The sequence below is a fragment of the Cetorhinus maximus genome, chromosome 28, assembly GCF_964194155.1.
Source record: "Cetorhinus maximus chromosome 28, sCetMax3.hap1.1, whole genome shotgun sequence".
Lineage (NCBI taxonomy): Eukaryota > Metazoa > Chordata > Chondrichthyes > Lamniformes > Cetorhinidae > Cetorhinus > Cetorhinus maximus.
In genome coordinates this window covers 2450428-2456393 of record NC_135906.1, presented here as the reverse complement: position 1 = coordinate 2456393, position 5966 = coordinate 2450428, and the positions used below count along the sequence as shown (strand labels likewise).

Genomic DNA, 5966 nt, shown 5'->3' with positions numbered 1-5966 from the left:
TGTCTAAGACCTTTCTACCACAGCGCACCGAGAGACTGGGAACTGTTTAGAGCCCCTCAGGCTGTACAGATCAAAGTGAAAGCCTGTAAATGATTGTAATATTGTTTGTACTGATGCACCTGGTGATACATTTTGTTAAAGTTGAACCGGATTGTACCCTTGTAATGGTGTTTTTGAAATGGTTTGGAATGTGGTTGAAGATATTTTATGAATAAAGTATATTTTTGCAAAAAAAAAAGGTTCTCCCAGGACGATGCTAGCCCATTGCACTTCGGGTGTGCTGATGCCTGCGATGTCCCCAAATGCGGGATACTCGACTGTAAAATTTGTGGTAGTGGGGGACTGCGTTCGCGCTCTCCCCGATTCACAATTCAAAAAATAGATTTCATCATATCTTTCATTTTCTCTTCTATTTCCTGTCAGCAACCTTTTCTGAAAAAAGAAATATATAACCCCCAATGTGTGCTCTTCAAAATCTATACTGGACTGGTTATTTAGCTTTTTCTTTCCTCCTCGCAAGTATTATCCAACCCCCATTCTTTTCCTCCCTGTCATTATCAGCCGACAATTATTCCATCTATGCATCATTTTCGCCAGACCGTTTGTTTCGTGGCCGCCAAATTACTCGCGCCATTTTTAACCCCGCGTTTGCCCACTCAAAAATCTCTCTCAAACAACCCCCATCTAACACCCAACCCACCATCACAACAGTCCCCGCACTCCCAGCACCGCCCCACCCCCTATCTCTCTGGACGTCTGTATAAATACAAACTCATATCAGCTATTAACTCATATGCATTCACCATTTTAAACATGTAGCAGCGACCCCTCACTATTTCAAACATGAACAAGCACCCTGTCCCCATGTTCATTCTAATTATCCCCCTCCGAAACGAACAGCAGCCTCCCTCCCCCTTGATCAGCCCCCTCTGTCACTCCTACCTTCTGAAACTCCTGCCCCCTCTCCTCATGTGTAAAGTCTTTCCCTGCCCCTTCTGCAGCTCACTTCCCCTGCTGTGGGTCCATCAATTCACCTGTGATTATTCCTTGAAGGCTTAAATAGCGCAAAGCGAAGAAATAAACAGAAAGAAAACTGGAGAAAGGCAGATAGAAATCTAAACCCTCAGTAAAATGACCACCGGGAATCCCGTTTAACCGTCAGAATGATCGCACAGCCCAAAATACACGCATTGTCCCTGAATTATAACAAGATTTTAGGCAGCTTCACTTTAGGACTTTTCATTTCCTCTTGTGGGGCTCCTGTTCCTCACACACTGGAGGCTAACATGTAAGTTTTGGATTGCAAGGCCGGGCTACTTTAACCCCAGGATTTTCTTTTTGAAACTCCAGGCCCGCAGTCCAACAGGAACTGGTTAACCGGAGCCACCGAAAACCAGGGTCCCGGAGAGGAAATTAAATCTCAGGGTAAGAAACGGACACAAACTCACGTGGGCCCATGGGGCACGGCCTTGGAGAAGGTCTCAGGAAACTCCTGAAGAAGAAGAGTCCTTGTCCCAGTCTGGATCTTCAGATTGCAGGTTTCAAAATAAAAATTCTTTGAGGGGTGGGGGAGAAAATTAATTCCATTAAAACAGAGAGCAAAGAACATTTTCAAACAAAATAACGCAAGAGCCAATGATTCACTCTCAGTTACAACTCAGCAACATCCAAATACAAACAAGTCAAAGAGTTATAAAGCAGATTGAGACAGAGGGAACACACACGCACATTAAACCAGAGTGGGGACTAGCTCCGCACTCTGGAGGCGGTTTTCGGATTGGGTTCCTAGCCAGGTATATCCTGAACGAGCAGTTTGCAGACTCCACCCCTGGCATGTTGGGATGTCTCTCAATCTGCTCCCCAGGAGGCCTGTCCATTGATATGTTAATCCCAGGGCAGGACAACTTTCTGATTCTTCCTGTCCTTTGACGTGTTCATCCCAGGAAAACAATGTTTCAGCCATTTTCTGGTTAAGGTTAAAACTTTAACTCATCTTGTCGGGAATGTCACTGCAGTTCGAAATATCAAACACTAAACCCCCAACACAAGACTGTGCAAAGCATGTGGATTGTTACTGAGATTCCGTCTGTGATTTTTAGTGATGTCAGTGTGGATTGTGTAATCTGTGTGTGTGTGAGTGTTGCTGGTCCCATAATGTAACGCAAATGTCTCCTCGCAGCCTCTCAGTACGCCACTCATGGTCTCCTGGTACTTTTTGGATTGTCTGGAGAAGACATTGAAAGAATTAGAGTTAAACAATGCTAACACTAGCTGCACTGCGACGAGTATATGAGAGCTTATTCTTATCCAGGGGTGTATGTCCGCATTCAGCCCCCATTCCCACACTTGCTCCCACCATGTCGGATCTCTCAAGTGCTCTTCCATATCATTGATTAGCCTTTTAAACACCGCCTGTAACACGTAATGCTGATTCCTCACCTTTCGTAAGACACCTTTCAACTTTGTCAGACTTTCGGGAAGGTTGGGAATTGGGGCCTGCTTAGGTTCGTCATAGTGTTCCAGGGCATGGTGGAGTGTGTCGGAGGGGTTGACTGAGACCTGACCCCTTTGTTGGACGTACATCATTCACGCGTGTCTGATAGTAACTGGGAGCCGGGGTTCCCTTGTATCCTGAGCGGGTGTGATGGTTTTCTCTGTGGGTAATTTCTAATATACAACCCTCCGTTCGGTTGTACCCGCATTTGTCCAGCACCCCCCCCCGTTCCAACTGGATGGGAGCTAATTGTGAGGCTACCTTTCCTCCTGCACCCGCTCAGTGATTCCCCGTGTATGCCCTCATTCTTGCATATGGCATGCATATCTATGGGGTAGTACCGGAGGGAGTCATTGTCTCAGATTAACCCAATGTTCTCCACTTGGTACTGAGGGTGTGGGCCCGTGTCTGCTGTGACTGAGGGGATTGCCCATACCTATCACGTTCATTTGGTTTGAGGTGCACTTCTGAATCACCGCATACACCCTGGTCACTCCTTTCAATGTACATGCGTCGATGACGCCTGGGTTCTTGTCCATCCCCCACAACCGGGCACTGTTGATCCAGCCCGGTACCTCCCCACTTTGGATCTGGCCCAGATTGTGTCTTAATTGCCCGATCATCCACCGGCCGTAAGCTGGCTTTTTTGGGTGCTGTCCTCTTGTCGTTCCTCCCTTTCTGTTAATTGGCTGGTGGCTTTAGCATGGGTCTCTATAACGTGTACGCTTTCCAATACAGATGCCACACTCTTGCCCCTTAGGGCCGCTGCCGTTTCACCACCCCTCGCTACTCTTATGAGCAAGCTGCCTCATGATCCCTTTAAGATTCGTGACCTCGGAGTTGATTCCTTGAATGTCGAGAGAGTTTACCAGGGAAGTCCCTGTGTTCACCCTTGTCAGTACATTGTTAACTAACTCTCTCTTCTGGTGGTGCCCTGAATCTAGTGGCTCCCGTGGCGTCGGCCGCCTGATTAATCACAGCCTTACTCAGTAATTTGTAGAGTTTTCGTAGGGGCGCTTGGTTTCTGCAATACTCTGGCAGTCGCATACCTGCCAGGTTCACAATTACCTGTACAATTTCATGTTTAACATTATCATACAAGAGTTCACCGTCCGTATACAGTACCAGTCCATTCTGTGGCCCAGGGGTCATGTCTGGGCAAGATAGTCTCTGTGGTGTCGTCGTGTCCTGTGATAGCAGGGTGGTGTCGGTCCGGGGGTCCGCCGTTGCAGTCAACTCTCCGTGTTTGGCCCTCAAGATCCAATGCCAGGTATCTGTCATTCCCAAGTCTTCCTCCCCGGGACAGTGACCCCAGTTGTTGTTCTCCTGGGGTGTGAAGGTAAATTGCGAAAAATCTCTCACACACTGTAGCTTTCTCCTTTACGTCCCTCCTTGTGCACAGCCCACGGTGACCCTCCCCGTAGTTGAGGATTCCCCCTTTTGTCTTTCAGATGGCCGGTCCTCCAGATCGGGAATGAATCCTAAACCACTTGGCCTACACAGTACGGACTGCTCGTTGCCCGTTTTCCCCCCGCTGCCTGGTAATTTAGTCTTTCTTACTTACATCATACCTTTTCAGTTGCGACCAGTGTTTCCACCTAGCTTTTCCCTTCATATCGGCGCAGGCACGTGAATAATTCCGTACGGTCCAGTCCATTTTGGGGCAAAACCTGGTTGGCTAGGGGTGATTTGAACAAACACCATGTCTCCGACCTCAGCCGGTGGTGACGGGGGTCCCCCTTTTGTCCTCTCTTCTAAATCCCTGATAGCCTGTTGGTCCTTCACTTCCTGTTGTAATTCCTTTAGCTGTCCATCCAATTGCTTAATATCATTTTTAATTTTATCTCTGATGGGTCCCATATCCTCACTTCCGGTGGCTCTGCCCTCTGGCAAGCGCATCGCCCTCCCGGTCAGCAACTCATAAAGGGGTTTATCTTAAATCCAGCATTTTTCAGTGTCCTTATGACTATCAGAGGAGAGCTCCGATGTGGCCCCTTTCCGATTCTGACGCTATTAGGATATCATCTGCATATTATAAGATTGTACTGTTGTTAGACTCTACGTCGCACGGACTCAGCTTCTCACTCGTGACCCGATGGAGGATGTTGGGGCTGTTGTGGAATCCCTGTGGGAGCCTCGCCCATGTTCACCGTCTCCCTCCCACTGTGAAAGCGAATTTATCTTGGGATTCCTGGTCCAGTGGTATCGACCAAAATCCATTGGCTACATCTAACACTGTAAATATTTTATGTTCGGGTTTTTACAATTAAAGCACACCTCGGGTTTAGGAACGGCTGCTGCAGTGGCCACCATTTCAGTGGGGTCTGTAACCTCACTGCCGACACCTTTATCTTAGTTTTCCCTATGTGGTTATCTACCCCGGTGGCCCATCTTCCTCGATCATATGTGTTCTTGTCTACTAGCCCGGGCCCGGTGTCTAGGATCGCCTGGTGGGCCCGGTGTCTAGGATCGCCTGGTGGGCCCGGTGTTTAGGATCGCCTGGTGGGCCCAGGCCTGGTGTTTAGGATTGCCTGGTGGGCCAGGCTAAGGCCATCCTTGTACAATTGCATAATCTGTACATCGTCTCGGTTCAGCGCAGCACCTACAACCCTGTAGTTACAATATGCCTCAAACCTCCGATTGCCATATTCATGGGCACTCTCGCCCTTTTCTTGTTTTACTCCAGTCACTGTATTCCAATTAACTGGGGCTTGCCCTAAGTCTTGTGCCATTTCTGCTCTAAAGGCTCGGAAATCAGCTTGCTGCTGTGCCTGGTCTGCCTGGTTGTCCGGGCACCAGGGGCACATGCTCTATCTTAATTGGGGCCACGGGTTACGGGGGTGGTGATTCCCAACCCGCTTCCCGTTGTTCCTCATATCCTGCTGCTTGTTCCACCAGCCCGTTCCAATCTACATTATCTGCGTATTGTGCAGCTACTGGTGGCTGTGGTAAAGCTGCCGAAACTGACATGAGATTTTTTGCCTGGACCAGCTCTTCATTTTGGGATTTGTTGGCCAACATTCGATTTACTTTCTTACTTAACTCTACGTGTTGTCTTAACATTAGGATCCAGGCTTCATCATCTTTGTCTTTTTTCTGATTATCCCACCATTTTCTCTGATCAGCGGGTGAGTCAAATGGGTTCCAATTGTTCTTTATCATTTTGCCTATCGATTTCTTATTTTTGTCAGCTCAATGCTGTGTCAAGGATCCCTCTGGTCCCCACTCGAGTTTGTCACCACTGGCCATCTCTGGGTAAGACGGTCGGGGTATAGTTGTTGTCAGCGGTATGGTTCTTACCCTGGGTCCTTTCTGACCGAACTCGTTACTTGCGGCTAATACCGGATGTAATTATAACAATCTATAAGACAAGCGAACTACCCCACCCTTACCACCCCTTGAACTATTGCCTGGAGCCCAGGTTTCTGATACGTGGGGCGCCTGACGGTTCCTGGATCGGGACGGAGTCGGA

The 5966-nt window shown here is 48.3% G+C and overlaps 1 non-coding gene across 1 annotated transcript; it reads left to right on the top strand.

Annotated features, from left to right (window-relative positions):
• Nucleotides 1-200: 200 nt before the first annotated feature.
• LOC144669230 (U1 spliceosomal RNA) lies at nucleotides 201-363 on the top strand. Its single transcript, XR_013573646.1, has one exon. It is a non-coding gene; the product is annotated as a U1 spliceosomal RNA (small nuclear RNA).
• The last annotated feature ends 5603 nt before the right edge of the window (nucleotides 364-5966 follow it).